Source organism: Misgurnus anguillicaudatus, chromosome 23 (assembly GCF_027580225.2).
Source record: "Misgurnus anguillicaudatus chromosome 23, ASM2758022v2, whole genome shotgun sequence".
Lineage (NCBI taxonomy): Eukaryota > Metazoa > Chordata > Actinopteri > Cypriniformes > Cobitidae > Misgurnus > Misgurnus anguillicaudatus.
The window spans coordinates 26578930-26594511 of record NC_073359.2 but is presented as its reverse complement, the minus strand read 5'-3'; positions in this window follow the sequence as shown (position 1 = coordinate 26594511).

Genomic DNA, 15582 nt, shown 5'->3' with positions numbered 1-15582 from the left:
AACGAGAGACTGCACAACAGAAGACAACCACGACAACATTACAACAACCAACAAGGGAAAACAAACATACATAACAAACGGGTTGGGGTGATTTAACAAAAACAATACATGATGAAGGGGTGGCGGGGCAAAAACAGGGGGAACAAAATGTCCACAGTGAATAAACTGAGTCCCAAAGTTCTGTTGCCTTGATGAGGCGTGACGTAGTCCGGGTTGCGCCTGCGGCTGCGCAGGCGGCTGACGTGTCCCCGGCTGCGCAGGCGGGTGACGTGTCCCCGGCTGCACCGGCGGGTGACGAGTCCCCGGCTGCACCGGCGGGTGACGAGTCCCCGGTTGCACCGGCGGGTGACGTGTCCCCGGCTGCACCGGCGAGTGACGAGTCTCCGGCTGCACCGGCGAGTGACCAGTCTCCGGCTGCGCCGGTTCCGAAGCCCTCTTCGTCCTCTTCTTCCTCCGTCTAGAGGCAGGGAGTGCAGGATGGGAACCGGACCCAGAAATGGTCTCCGGCGCCGGAGAGACGGGAGTCGACCTCTCCAGCCTGATCGCCCCGGTCATAATGCCCCTCGGGCTGGATGGAGTCAGGCGAGATCCAGCAGGTCCGGTTGGTCGCCGCCTGGCATTCACTTCGGGTCCGCATACGAGTGGGTCATAGAACTCGTAACCCGACTCGTATGCGGGACCGGAACTCCTTCCCCGTATCGCCAGGCGGCTACCGGCAAACATCCTCGCTGGGTTCTGTTTGGTGCGTGCGTTATGTCACGATCGGTTTAAACACCGGAAAGTGAAAACAAAAGAAGAACCCAAACGCAGAGGAATACGAAAATAAACTATGGTTTTATTTACAACGGAACATAAAATACCCACGTGGGGGTAAAACAGAAAGTAACCAAACACTGTGATGAACACAAAGCAGAACACAAGAATAACTCGAACAGGTAACTGAGAACATCAACACTGAATATACAACAACGCACGCACACCACACAGAGAACACGAGGGCATCATATAGACAGCACATCAATGGGGAACAGGTGAAAATAATTAATCACGTAAGACACGAGTACATAAGGGAGTAGGGTGAAAGTGACAAGACACTGGGAACACGTGTCACACATACATGATGTGAAAACACACGTGTTCCCACGTAAACACAATGCTGCCATAGCCTTGCCCTCTAACATCCGACCTGGATAATAACCAAGGTCAGGCAAGACCATGACAGCCACAAGACACTGGGAACACGTGTCACACATACATGATGTGAAACACACGTGTTCCCACGTAAACACAATGCTGCCATGGCCTTGCCCTCTAACATCCAACCTGGATAATAACCAAGGTCAGGCAAGACCATGACAGCCACAAAACACTGGGAACATGTGGAAGCCACACAACTATATGCCTCCACATGCTCCCACACAGAACATAGTACTGTCATGGTCTTGCCAGATACACTCAGACCTGAGTCTAGTACAAAAGATCTGGCAAGCCAATGACAACATCGACTTTAAATAGGTTGAGTGACATGTCTACAATAGCCTGACGGGGTCTGTATCGCTTTTACTCATACTTTAAAACGTAGGGTTTCAGGTAGTAACCAGAGCACAAAAAAACTGCAAAATTCGACTGCTTTACGGCATAGGTCACTTCCTCCACACATTTTTTTAACGTGAATTTTGCTGGAGGCTACTTAAGGAGTGTAGAGAGCAATTTCTATTATGTGACTCTGTGACACCGTGTTAGTGTTCGATTCCACTTTAAGGCAATTTTTTATATAAACTCACAATCTTGATTCATACATAAATGTGATCTTCTTTATAAATGACGACGATTATCATGCATATAGTTCCCTGTATTCAGAAGCTGCATTCACGTGTTCACATATTTACCTTTCTTTACTGTGTCTATGGTATTTACATTACAATCCAGGATGCTACAGTTGTGTTCAAAATTATTCAACCCCAACTGAAATTGATTGTTTTGGCCGGTTTGACATTGATTTTGATCATTCAGTCATCCTGCTTACAATTACATCAAAGAGTAGGTCAGACAAATATAACATAACATTTATAATGAAATAACCACAAATGTCTTTTCTGTGCTCACATCATTATCAGTTTTATTCAACCCCCAAGTGACATTCAATCTTAGTACTTAGTACAACATCCTTTTACAGTTAAAACAGCTTTTAAACGTGAAGCATAGCTTGACACAAGTGTCTTGCAGCGATCTACGGGTATCTTCGCCCATTCATCATGGGCAAAAGCCTCCAATTCAGTCACATTCTTAGGCTTGCGCACTGCAACTGCTTTCTTTAAGTCCCACCAGAGGTTCTCAATCGGATTTAAGTCTGGTGACTGCGATGGCCACTTCAAAATGTTCCAGCCTTTTTTCTGCAACCATGCTCTAGTGGATTTGGAGGTATGCTTGGGATCATTGTCCTGTTGAAAGGTCCAACGTCTCCCAAGCCTCAGGTTTGTGACGGACTGCAACACATTGTCATCCAATATCTCCTGGTACTGAAGAGAATTCATGGTACCTTGCACACGCTGAAGTTTCCCTGTACCTGCAGAAGCAAAACAGCCCCAAAGCATGATTGACCCCCCACCATGCTTCACAGTAGGCAAGGTGTTCTTTTCTTCATAGGCCTTGTTTTTCCTCCTCCAAACATAGCGTTGATCCATGGGCCCAAACAGTTCTAATTTTCCACAGAACACTATCCCAAAACTTCTGTGGTTTGTCCACATGACTTTTGGCATACTGCAGTCGACTCTTCTTATTCTTTGGAGACAGCAAGGGGGTGCGCCTGGGAGTTCTGGCATGGAGGCCTTCAGTACGCAGGGTGCGCCGTATTGTCTGAGCAGAAACTTCAGTACCCACATCTGACAAATCTTTTCTCAGTTCCTCAGCAGTCACACGGGGACTTTTTTCCACTCTACGCTTCAGATAGCGCACAGCAGTCGCAGTTAGCATCTTTTTTCTGCCACGACCAGGAAGCGTTTCAACAGTGCCCTTTGCCTTGAATTTGCGAATGATGCTTCCTATGGTGTCTCTTGGTATGTTTAACATCTTTGCAATCTTCTTATAGCCATTGCCCTTCCTGTGAAGATTAATCACCTCTTCTCTTGTCTTCCTGGACCATTCTTTTGACTTCACCATGTTTGTAACCACACCAGTAAATGTTTAGAAGGAGTTGAGTATCACAGTCATTTTAAAGCTGCCTTATTGGTGCTTATTAGGCTTTATTGCTGTTCCCTGACATCCATATGTGTTTTCAATACCTGATTGAAAACACTTCAATGAACCTCTGTTCTTCAGAGTGGTAGTTCTTTAAGGGGTTGAATAATTGTGTCAATGAAGAATTCACAAAAGAAACATTTACTACTATATTACAAAACCAATTGATGTCATTTTAGTTGCATATGGCTCTTTAAGAAGTCATTGTAGGATTTAATTCTGAATACAATTACAAATGTACACTAAATTCCCTAAAACCCTTAACAGCATTGGGGGTTGAATAATTTTGAACACAACTGTATAGCAGTCAAACTTGCTCAAACTCACACAGTGTAAAACCAAACCCTATTCATTCACCAATCAGATCCGAGTGTTTCTCTCTTCCTCATTTGCTGCGTTCCGCTGTCACTCGTGTGACGTATTACAAAGCAGCAGACCTAAACACATCGTTTTACTTGGATTTGGAGCGACAATTTTCACACAAAAGAGAGTAAAAACGAGCGCCATTGCGGAAAATCCTGGTGGCGAGGGAGAGAGAGACGATGCAACAATATTTGTTTCGAAAAAGGCAAGGAAATACTTCTGGTCGTTTCTCAATTGAAAGGCTGCAGCCTCCGGAGGTCAAATATGCAGGCTGCATACGTCATCAAGCCTGGTTTATTAAGGTAAACTGAGCATTACATTCGCAAGTCATAAGCATACTTAAACAATGTACGATTAACTAAGTATAATAGTCAAGTTTATAATTGTTAATATTCTGAAATAAGACAGTCTTGATGACGTATACAGCTTAGAAATACGACATTCGGAGGCTGCAACCTTCAGATTGAGAAATGGCTTCTGCCACGAGTTCCTCATCAGAAAGTTGTAACATGACTGCGTTCAGTGTTGGGCAAGTTACTTCCAAAGTGTAATACATTATATATTACAAATTAATGTCATTTGAAAGTCATTAGTTACACTACAATATTATGGTACACATACCAAACACAATAGAGCACACTATAATGCAACCTATAGCCTAATAACATGGCAAGACACGCAACCTCTTTTCATTTATATTCTTTAATTCACTTTTAATTCAGATTCACAGCACAAACCTGGCAGGCACTGGGTTGGCACAACTTATCAAAAAGTGCTATTGGAGGATCAGGCCTCAAGGAATACAGCTCATTTCAGTACAATATAAGGATTACATGTAGACTAACATATAAAACACAGACAAACAGAAGAACACTTATTTTTGCCAAACAATGAATATAGGCTTCCATACAAAGGCTGGTAATAACTTTAAACAGTGATGTTTAAATGTTCTATTTAGATAACCATGTTTAAGTCTACACTAATGTTACGTTGTAGTTTTGGTTGCTGTTTGTAATAAAACAGATAGCATAGCACCTAGCAATCTATTATGTATATGGACTGTAACCATAGCAACGTTAACTTACCTTGTCATTGCTGGTGTGATAGATTTTACTGGCAATATTTAATAGTCTCTTTACTTCTGAGGTTCAAGCAGCATGGGAGACCGATAGAAACTTTCTGTTGCTTTTACTTAGTGCAAAATTATGCGTGTGCGGCGCTACCGGACCTGATTGCGACCACTTTAGTCAATGATATACATCCGCGGACTTCCCAGATTCGGCTCTTTAAGAAACGCGTCTATATTTAACGCGCACCTCGTCCAAATCGCATTTTCAATTACAAAATTAAAGTAAAAATGAACATGCTGCATACAGCACCTGGAAACAGCCATACGCTGCGTCCCAAACCGCCTACTTCCATTCTATATAGTAGGCAAAGAGTACGAGAAGTAGTGTTTTTCGCCTACTATATAGTATGGAAATATACGGTTTGGGACGCAGCCTATAGACCCCTTAATCGCCCACGTCACTGTAACGTCACCGCTCTAGCTGGAGGCAAAAAATAAGTAGGAACTCATAGCCGGCGCGCTAAAAGTTTGAGTTTTTGACTTCAAAATGTCATCTTGTTGTGTTTTTGGCTGCCAGATTAGAAGGAACAGCACTTTTGGTTCAAAAATAAAGTTTTACCGGATCCCGGCAGACATTTCTTCACAGAAATCAAGAAGACGATTGTGGTTGAATGCAATACGGCGTACAGACTAGACGGAGACGATCATAAATAATGCTCGTGTTTGCAGTGCTCACTTCATATCAGGTAAAATAATCTATGCATATGTACTGTTTTGTTGGTTTTATCTAGTACAAATCTATAGAAGTGTATGCCATCGTTTGAATAGTCTCTTAAAATAATCCACATTGCTAATCAAAGCTAGCCCAGCGATAGGTTACATAAGACAGTAAGCCTAGACAAAATTACCCAAACCACCTGAAAGTAATTCATATGTTGTCTAGGAAATATCTAAAACCTGGTTAAAATTGCAAGAGTTAATTTACGAAAATACCTGTCACGGTCCCGCAGAATCAGTGACTGTACATATTCGGACACTTCCAAAACTGCTTCTGCATCCATGTTTAATAAATCCCTCCTAAAACGTGCTATCTTAAGCTTGTCAACATTGCCTCTGCGGCTCTTTTTGCCTCCAGCTAAGCCCCGCCCACACAAATGCGTCAAAATGTTTACCAACTGTAAAAGGGTCTATTTTACCCGCAGCTTTTTCATGTGTGGATGCTGGTCGCTCGCATTGGTCAAAAATAAAAAAATAAAAATAACACTGTCTATTTTTGAAATGCATTGTTGTAACGTGCGCGTTACTAAGACTGTAACGAGTAAAATATTACCAAAATTGTATTAGTAATGCGTTATATTACTGCGTTACAGCAAAAACTAATATATTACTGTAATATATTATATTTTGTAATGCGTTACTCCCAAGACTGACTGCGTTTCTCCCTGATGCCTCAAAATGTTGATCGTTTAGCGTTTTAAAGGTTTAGTTTTTAGTTTAGTTTTAAGGTTGGCCAGTTCTTTTCCTTTACGACAGTGCTGTGGTGCTTGTGGCCTCTATGGGCGCTAGGCATGAAAAATACATATCTAGCGCCTCCTAGTGGCAAAAAAGTTCCACGGTGTGTCTTTAAGTATTGGTTTATACTATTTTTTTCTGATTTATTTTTTATATTTTCTGATTTTTAAACCATTGTCGCCTGGCGTTAGAGTTAGAGTTGGGTAAGGATGTCATTTCGCGTAAATCTAACCCTTAACCAAAGTGACAATGGAAAGAAAATAGGACAAAACAGTTGAGTAACCAATCCGTGACAATGTTGCGGAAAAGAAAGTCCGTGCCACGGAAAAATGCGGAGATCCGTGACAATGACACGGAAAAATTTGCAAAATCTTCATTATTTGGGTCACAATGTAAGAAAAAATTATGACGTCGAAGGTCTCAATCAAAAAGTAGTTTATTCAATCGAAGCAGTAGCAAAGTACATGAAGCACTCAGGGTTCATCAGAGTTGGAGTGAACCCTGAACAAAGTCATAAGATACAGTGTCAGGAACAGGGACGGATGAAACCAAAAGCAGACGATGTTGAGGGGTGAACAGAAAACACTTTAATATTAACAAAACAAAAAGCCCTCGAGGGGGCAAACAACAGTAAACAAGATATAATTACAAAACACACACTTAACACACACTTGACTAAATACTGGCAGAAACACTAGACGACAAGAGTAGTAACAAAACGAACGAGCACAGGACAAGAAACACAAGGGCTTTAAATAAGGTAGTAAATCAAGAGGGAAACAGGTGCAAGGGATCAAACAATCAAACCAATGAGAACGACAAGGGAGCGGGGTAAAAGAGACAGGACAAGGAAAACACGTGGCCAGCTATCAACAAACCATGGCCACGTGTTCCCACACAGAACATGATACTGTCAGAACCCTATCAATCTAAACTAGACAGTAAAACAAGAGACCAATCTGACAGGGTCCTGACATACAGGTAATATACATTTAGGTTATATTATCGGTGTATTGCTTGGACTGAGATTACCTCTATAATAATCAAGCCTTTTAGGGGGATGAGCTTGTTTTAACACCTAAGTTGGACTGGAATCTGTTTAGAGGAAGTCTGTAATTATTACAGCGTACACTCTTAAAAATAAAGATGCTTAATATTCTTCACAGAGGACCATTTTCTGGTTCCACAAAGAACTATTCAGTCAATGGTTCTTTAAAGAAACAATAATTTCTTTATTGCCTTTGTATCGTATAAAGAACCGTTTGTAAAACTATAGGTTCTTCTTATATGAAAAGTCCTATAGAACTATATGTGGTGAATGTCTATGTGGTTTTCCGTTTGTAGACGCTGTTTTTGCCACAGTGAGTGGGTAAGAGAGTCATTTCAAACAAACACACATGAACCCCCCCCCCCCCCCGTCTTTATACTTCACTGGAAACAATTGGTGTGAGAACACGAAACGAGCTTGTTTTAATACTAATACAAGATTCATCTGTTTATTGGCATTGTAGAGATACGAGAAGGGTTACTTTATGGTTATTTTATACACTAAATATAAAAGTGCAATAGATTAAACATGTTTGGCTGTGTGGATCCACAAAGAACCTTTAAGACCTGAACACCCTTTCTGTTATTTATAGTGAAAAATGTGTATACGCAAATTCAATGTTTTTCATAATAAAAGTCAGAGAGATGTTGATTTGGCCAGTTGTTGATGAATAACAGCCACTTCACAGGAAAATAAGTAAACAGTGTCCCAGTGAGCTAGGGTCCTCATGCTGTTTCTTCTCTCTCCATTTCCTGTAGCTTCCTGTTATAAGCCATCTCAGTTGTCCAACATGTTGCAAAGTATTGCCAGTTTACCCTGTCTCTACCAAGCGTTTCTCATTGCATCGTTGTTTGCCACGTGTATGCTTCATTGCCTGTTTTTTGACATGAATGGGACCTTTAAATAATGCAAGTGATCTAGAGCAAGGAACGTGATGCTTTGCGATTGGTTTGTACACAGCATAAGAAACTAAATGGTTCTTCAGGGGAGCCAATAGTGGTTATTTTATGGCATAACTGTGAATAAATGTTACTTTTAAGAGTGTAATAATTTGTGCTCTATAAACAAACAAGTTTTTTTATACAAATGTTTGCTGTAACCAAATTTCCATTCTTGGTCAAACTGCCTGCAAAGAGATCATTCTCAGGAAGTTTAAAAAAAATAAACAACCTTTTGTTTGCTTAAATTTTAAACTTCCTGAGAAAATTGAAACAATCATACAAGATATCTCCATTTATACTGACCATATACACTGCCCAGAACAATGTCAGATCAGAAAGATAGGTACATTTTCTAAAGAAAGTCATGCTTGCCGTGACAAAATTCAGGAAACAAACTATTATTCGGAAATAAAACATAAAATTTTTTTATCCTGACTCAAAAGAGCCCACCCGATGTCTTTACTATGTTCTGATGCAGAGATATAGGCTTTGTATCTTCCGTTGCTAGGGTACATCTGTTTGGTTGCTAGAGATGAATTGGCATCCACCAATCTAACAAATCGAAAAACAATCTAAAATGAGCCCAACCCCATGGGAATTGGGACAGCATTTGCTCCCCAGGGGTACTTACACCCCATTTCAATTATTTGACTGTAAACATTGGATTATATAAAAGCCGTTTATTTGCAAGTTTTGGATATTTAATAAGATTTAAAGCAGTTTCAAATTTTGTAAAGCTTACAAAACTAGACCAAGTGTCCTCAGGGTACCAAATGACAAAATATCTCATGCAATACATTAAAGGGTGGATTCCCACACTGTAAAAAATACTTTGCTGACTTAAAATTGTTTGTTAAATCAACTCAGATTTACAAGTCATGTCAACAGAGATGAGTTGTCACAACTTATAAATATAGTTGAGAAAAGTCAACTTAATTTTATAATTTATAAAAACTCACCTGTAGTTATAACAACTTATCTCTAGTCAAGGTAAATAATAGTAAGTTGAAATGACTTGTAAATCCGAGTTGATTCAACAAAAAATTTTAAGGCAGCAAAGTATTTTTTACAGTGCAGACAGGGTTTAGATTAAGCCAGGAGGTCTTAGGGGCTGCTTACCTGGTATTGGGATGCATTTTGGTTGATTGGATCAGAAGTAGATGAGAGCTCACACTCATGCTTACATGCACACATAATTGTTTCATCTGTCTTGTGCATACTTTGTGTTCATTTTTTTGTTGTTGGAACAATTTGAAAATCCGTTTTATTATCCTCAGTCATTTGGCTCATGGAAGATCAAAACAAGGGTGTACAGGTATTTGTTAGTTCATAGCGAAACTTAAAGATACCCGTTTCATAGAGTACAGGAATATTTGACCGGTTTATATTATTTGTTTAATTTGTTTGATTGTAGTTTGTTGTTTAACATGTTGATCAGACACAATTTCTGTTTAAGTAATCAGGTGTCATGCAGTAATGTGGAATAGACTTTATTAAAACAAAAAACAAAATCGAAACTTTATTTATGTGAAAATTAAACATTTAAGCCACCCACTGTGATGGTTTTTACATACTAAAGAGAATCAAATTCAATGTCAGGAAAAGGAAATGGCCCAAATAGGGGTCCACCCATAAAGGATGTCCTTTCATTACAGGGATCGGGCAAAAAATCTTTTCTAACAGGCAAACATTTACATCATAAAACAGATTAAATGACGAACATGCCTTTGTTAGAAGCAAATTCAATATCCACTGCAATATACACTGTTTGTAATTTGATCTTTGTGCAGGTGCTCTGGGTTTAGTGGTTTGCAAACATAATGGTTATACTCATGTAGTGTCTAAGAAAATACTTATGCATTATGTTAAAACCTTGCTATGATTTAACTTTATTTCTATATGTTAAGGTCTTAAGAGTTCATAATTGATTATTTATCTGCAGGTGTATTTTAGACATAAATTAAAGATTAGACACATGATTCACTTGATGTTCTGTTTTTTCAACATATATGTGACATGGAAATGAAGGAGGAGTTAAACTAAACACATAAACAGAGAACAGAGAGCCCAGAGACGAGTATGAACATATTCTCTTTTGATCGAGTCTTTTCGAGTATTTAAAAAAATATATATTTCTCTATTGGATATTTTGTAGATGAAAATATGACAAAAATAAGCAGGGTTTTCTTTTAAACATATTTAAACATATTTTAAATGTTTCTTCATCAAACTCGCTCTCTTTTTGCATTATGTGGAGTTAATTTTTGAGGACCATGCAGTGTTTTTTCTGCTTGTATTTTTTGCTCGTGAATGGTACGTAATACCTTCTCTTTTATGGCATATGAAGATTTTATGTAACCTATTTAGGTTGTTAAAATAAAACTCCACACATAAAACACTATATTACTTAGTATATTATGATATTCTGTAGTTTTAACTAAGGTAAATTGATAAATATACTTTATAATTTACTAAATTAAGGTTAAAATTTTATTATTTATGGATTATCAATATCTATAGTAACTTCTGTAAAACACTTAGCAAAAATATAAAGACTTGTTAAGTTGGTGTGATGATGCCTTACAGCATGGCTATTCAAATCTTACCCTGGATGGCCGGAGCACTGCATAGTTTAGCTCCAACCCTAATCAAACTTCACCACCTGTGATTGTCTAGTGATCATGATGACCTTGATTAGCTTGCTCAGGTGTGTTTGATAAGGGTTGGAGTTAAACTATGCAGTGCCCCTCCAGTGTAAGATGCAGAGGCCCTCCAGGGTAAGATTTGAATAGCCCTGCCCAGAGTCGTATAAAGAGAGAGTAACGACACGCTTTGATCTCGCCACCGCGCGGTCACGTGATTCATGTAACGTTCTACAGTTCCTAACCAAGCAGGGCTGTCAATCTGTTTGCATAGGTTTTCAGCTATTTTAGGTAAATATTAGCTTGTAATGTGAATTGATTACTATACCTACTATGTTTATAACGTTTTTTTACTAGGAAGTGATGGAAATACAGTAAATCAGTTAATAAAGATAAACCATTAATGGTGACCCAAAGATAACTGTGGTTATCTATAGCAACTACAGCAACACAGTTTATCTTTTATTTTGTAGCAAAAATATGGCTATATAAATGACTATCAATCTGCTAAAAACATAATTCCTACACTTTCACTATATTAAAATCACAAAAAAGATCGCCAACGCGGTTATTTGTAACAGTGAAACATAACAGAAACACACTAAATTCATATTTAGGGCCCTATTTTAACGATCTAAGCGCATTGTCTAAAGCGCACAGCGCAACGTCTAAATGGGCGTGTCCGAATCCACTTTTGCTAATTTAACGACGGGAACAATGGTTTGTGCGCCGAGCGCATGGTCGAAAAAGGTTTGTCCTATTGTAATGGGAGTATTTTGGGCGTAACGTGCAGTAAACCAATGAGAGTCACAGCTCTCATCCCCTTTAAAAGCAAGTTGCGCTGGCGCTATGTCTAATCCCTATTTAGATGACGGACTTTGTAAACTGAAAAACTAAGCGGAGGAAGAAGTTTAAGATTAATGTTAAATAATTGTGTTGATTTTCACTTGAATTGAAATTGTTATTTTTTTATTAAAACCTTTAAAACCCGTTTTGTTTTAGTCATGGAAGTAAAAAAGCAGGCTTGTAATTGCTTTAAATGTATGGCTATCCAATATCATCAAAAAATAATTTACAAGTATGTAAGATAAGGTTTGTACTCTAAAAATTCTTTATTTGTAACAAACAGAAGATAAAGAATTTACAAACGGCTCTCCTCACGTTTCGGCACTTTGGACGGCGTTTTTTTAGCAGGGAGTTTTTTTTAAGCACTACTTAAAATGTTTTTCATCTCACCATATCCACAGGTACAGAGTCATCATATAATAAATCCGTGAGGTAGCATTTAAAAAAAAACATTTAAAAACAGATGCATTTGTTTAAAGCAAAGCTTTTATTTACTTACCAGGCTGCAGGTGAAGCTGCTCTTTGCGCCTTCTAACGTTTCATAATTAGTCCTCATTTATGTCCAAGAGAATCAATAATAATCTTTTACATTCAATCCTTTAATCTTTCATATTTAAAAGCATTTTTGTGCTGCTGGTCATTCATGTACTTTGTCATAAGCAAACCCACGTTGTCCTCCCGTTTATAGGCGCATATTAATGCGCTCTTTAAATAAAATAAAACATATTGCGCCATTGACTTTAGACTTTAGACCAGGTTTTTGTTGGTCAATGGCGTAGTCTATTTTAGTTGCCTCAAAATAGCAACGCGCCAACAATGCGCCTGAACACGCCTCGTTTTCAGACCAGAATGCCCATGGGCGCAAAAGGGGGCGCAAATGCATTTGCTATTTAAACAACGCGGCGCTAAACGTGAAAATTAGGGTGGAAACTAGCGAAAGACACTTGCGTCGCGCATTGCGCTGCATTGCGCCGGGTGTAAGATAGAGCCCTTAATTATATTTATAGTACACATTAAATGTTAATATAATTATACATGATTTTCGAGGATACATCACTCGTATTACCTACCAAACACAATTGCTGAGCCCCAATTCGCATACTATCCGTCCTAAATAGTATTCGAAACTAGAATTAGTATGTCCCAAATCGTAGTATGTTGAAATGAGTATCCTAAAGATACCAGGATGCGGATGTTCTACTACTTCTGGTTAGATTTCGAAGTGCAGATCGATCCACACTCTAACTGCTAATATTGCCCACAACCCATTTCATGCGGGAGGGAGGAGCTTTGTGGTGATGTAAACATGGCAGCTGGATGCAGCAGCAGAGATGCGCCCTCAGCTTTTAAGTGTAAGAATTCAAATGTTTAACCCTAATTAAAGTTATATTTCATTGTCTCATAATATTCGGTTGATGTTGTGCAAATAAAGTACCATGGCTCTAGTACAGTGTCATGCAAGTGTCTTTTTTATGTATTTCTTTTTATGTTTCTGTCTTATACCTTACTATAAACCCTTATGAAAATAAACACTTTTTACTACACTAACCATAGTTTAACCACACTGACATATTAATACTGTGGCTGTACAAAGTTAACTTTATTAGTCCAACCAAAGAAATATGGTTACTACACTTTTACTATAGTAAAAACATGGTTCATTTTCATTGCGGTATTTTTTATTTATATACATAAGTATAAAATAAGCATAAAAAACGTTAAACAATAGTTATACTATAAACTTTAAATATTTTGACTTTACAACAAGTAGCTTTCGTTACACACATTGCACATGAACGTCAGAACCAGCCGCCTCACAAACGACCTGCGTTTGGTTCTACGACGACGCCCTGCTTCACTCCTCAACTTGGTAAAACACATTGTAAAATGTATTGTGAAAAAAAATGATGAGAAAAAAGATGGGAATAGTAAATAAAATTATATTGGACATAAGCTACACTGCAAAATCCCGGGAGTTAAATTAACACTGCTCAGTGTTTATATAGGTCCACTCTCCAGAGTGTTAATAAAGTAACACCGGAGAGAGTTAAAAGCAGCAATCTGTAACTTTATCCTCTCTATCACTTTATCATCTCTGTTTGGAACCTAAAATTGCATTTTAGATCTTACTTGTAGAGTTATTATGTTACTTTATTAACACTTTGGAGAGTGGACCCACATAAACACTGAGCAGTGTTAATTTAACTCCTGGGATTTTGCAGTGTATAAGAATAAATTAAAGGGGACATATTATGAGATTTTTTTTAAGATGTAAACTAAGTCTTAATCTAGGTCAGAGCAAAAGTGTGCAATTTTGGGTGTATCATTTAAAATGCAAATGGGCGGATGAAGTGCAAACACTGATCACAATGATGGTGGTTTGTTGTGGTTGAAACTCAATTGTGCTGTCAAGTTCTTCTTTTCTCTCTTTCTCTCTGAACTAAATGGCAGTGCTGTGGTTGGATAGTGCAGATAAAGGGGGCGGTATTACCTTATTCTGACATCACAATAGGAGCCAAAATACAATGACCTATTTTTTCACATGCTTGGAAAGAATGGTTTACCAAAACTAAGTTACTGGGTTGATCTTTTTCACATTTTCTAGGTTGATAGAAGCCCTTGGGACACAATTATAGCACTTAAACATGGAAAAAGTCTGATTTTCATAATATGTCCCCTTTAAATATTGTTTACACTCGTGGTGTACGTAACTAGGCAACTACGTTTTCGTTCACTTTGCATGACGTCATCGAAGTATGTCCCAGAACGTGCATACTCTTTTGCTACACACATTTTCCTCACAAAAACAGTACATACTTTTAGGTCGTAGTATAAGTAGGCGAATTGGGACTCAGCAAATGAAACACATAGCAGCATTGTGAAGCAGTGTGACTTTCTTATGAGGCATTTAGCTTCTCGCTGTTGCCCCCTAGTGTTACTCGTAACAGATAAAAAAGATATGATAAGTATATATTAAACCCTATAACTGTCACTGTCCCACAGTTGGGACGTTTGGCATTACATATTTAAAACAATAATTACATAGTCTAAACCTACACCAATCTTGACAAACTATATACCGTTGGAAAGCTCTAAGAATGTAGTTTTAATATATCAACACCATTTTGAAAAAAAATTATGTAGTAAGAGTAATTTTCTAAAATGTCGCAGACCAACAGATGGGCCCAAAATGTTATTACATATTTATTTTTAAATATACCATTAACCTGAAATAACCTCAACAAACTATATATTGTTGGAAAGCTCAGGGAATGTAGTTTTCATATTTCAAGGCCATTTGATGATAGAATTTGTATAGGGACGGTTATTTTGTTAAATGTCACTCCCCCCATAGGAATACATATAAATGATTATATATTTATAACACTAATACCCTATAATCTTGAAATAATCTTGACAAACTATATATTGTTGGAAAGCTCTAGGAATGTAGTTTTCATATTTCAAGGCCATTTGATGATGGAAATTTAGTAGGGACAGTCATTTTGTTATTTGTCACTGACCCTGTAGGAGTCCATATGAATTTGTATATATTCATAATTCTAATATTCTTCAAAATGAATATATGAATCTTCAAAAATCTTGACAAACTATATATAGTTGGAAAGCTCTAAGAATGTAGTTTTCATATTTCAAAACCTTTTTGGATTAAAATCAATGCAGAGACAGTAATTTATTAACTTTTGACAAGATATTGCAACTAACCGTTGACACCTAGTGGCCTTGGTTGGTAACACCACTAAAAGTGTGACAGAAACTTCAATTTTTGTTATTTTCACTTAAAATTTGGTTCAGAACTAGTTGAGACTTGTGTCTTTATTGGTGTGGTGTTTTGAGAGTAAAACATTTTAATTTTTATATACATTTGATTAGAGAGTATATACTTTATTGCATTATTTTTAT